The sequence below is a fragment of the Centroberyx gerrardi genome, chromosome 11 (genome assembly GCF_048128805.1).
Source record: "Centroberyx gerrardi isolate f3 chromosome 11, fCenGer3.hap1.cur.20231027, whole genome shotgun sequence".
NCBI classification, from domain to species: domain Eukaryota; kingdom Metazoa; phylum Chordata; class Actinopteri; order Beryciformes; family Berycidae; genus Centroberyx; species Centroberyx gerrardi.
The window spans coordinates 4490079-4491813 of record NC_136007.1 but is presented as its reverse complement, the minus strand read 5'-3'; positions in this window follow the sequence as shown (position 1 = coordinate 4491813).

Below are 1735 nucleotides of genomic sequence, written 5' to 3'. Positions count from 1 at the left end.
ATGGAGGCGGGGCTCAAAAACATTGTTGCACATTGTTATTAGCATTGTTAATGCCGTTGTTATTAGCAATTTGTCATCAGTAAACTTTTAGCTATTTTGGGGTTTTTTTCGGGTTTGGATTCGCAAAAAGCAGTTTCCCCTGGGCTCGGCTTGGGTTTCAGATGAAAACTCTTCTAGGGGTCGGGCCAGGCTCAGACTGAGGCCAAGTCAAACCCTGAACCTGAATACTTGGAGCAGGGATGTCATTTTTTGGTTTCCTCTTTGACAATTTTTGAACTCACAACTTTCTGTTGGAGTTCGCCCGTTTTGTCTCCTGTTGTTGGAACGATGACACACAGACTCATGACAATCACAGATCCGTTTCTCTCTTCTCCTTTCTCTCTCTGTCGGTTTCTCTCTCTCTGTCTCTTTTAGAAAACACACAAAACATACACAAATACACAAAAGTGAGACTTTTTGTGAGTCTTTAACAAACACTGCCATAACCCTTCGTAACACTATCAGTTCCAGTATTCAATGTTACAGTGAAATATTGAATATAATCCATATTACATCATATAAAATCTATTACATCTATGGGTGATGCTATGCATCAAGACTTCATTAATTAGTAATCTAGAGTGTATTGTAGTTTGTTAGCTCATTTTAAAATTGTACTCTACTTCTGTAGAGAAATACTGTTATTTTCTAACTGATGGTGTTTAGATGTTATTGAATCGGAGCTCGGAGCAAAGAGCTCTCTGAACCTCACGTTATCGCTCATGAAGTGAAGCATTGCTATAGTCCTACCCAAGAAGTGAAATTATATAAACTCCCTTTTCTTACACAGATGTGCCTTAAATTACTTGGGATCCATTTTATCGCTAGCTTGAATATATTTACTTAAAGAGATACCTTGATACTGTACATGTTTTACTATTATTTTCCTTCATTCGGCACTTCAGAGTGGACAGCGCTCTGCGTAAAGACGACCTGTCATCATCACACGTTCATCATCACACGTTCATCATCACACGTTCATCAACACCGCTGTTCAGGTTTCAGCTGCCATGACAGAACAGGAAAACGGCTGCACAGGAGAATCCACATTCAGCCCAAACATTCAGTCTACCTCGGTCTGGTCCATTTCCTCATTTTCTCTACCTGCTTCATCACTGGGAGCTGGAGCCTATCCCAGCATGCATTGTGTGGAAGGCAGTCCACCTCAGGGCTAACACACATAAGACACACACTCACACACACCTATGGGAGATTCAGAGTCTCTAATCCGCCTCACTTGCGTAATCCGTTCAGTCTCCAGGTAACCAAACAAACTGTTGGCGTTCCCCAGTGAAACCAGCGCACACCGCTTTGATTTTCCAGTCAGCTGCTGAAGCTCCAACACAAAAACTATTTCTCCACTTTGTGGCAAACAGCTGGTGTATTATAAAAAAAAAACAGACTCCTATTGAAAATGTCAAGGTATCCCTTTAACTACAACCTCACTGTTGTTTTCCGTTGACTTGTCTCTGGTATTATTTCTGTCACAAGCGTTGGATTTGCACACCTACTGTACCGGTTGCTTCATTTGGGGTTTTTTTTCCGTATTTTTCCATATTCCATATTTTTCCGTATTTATTTCCACATATAACTATGACACCAAAATTATCTGGTGCTGTTTATTCTTAATTATGTAGCTGTTGCCATATTGTTGTTGTTTTTTTTTGTCGACACTGCAAATAATGTCCATCTTAGC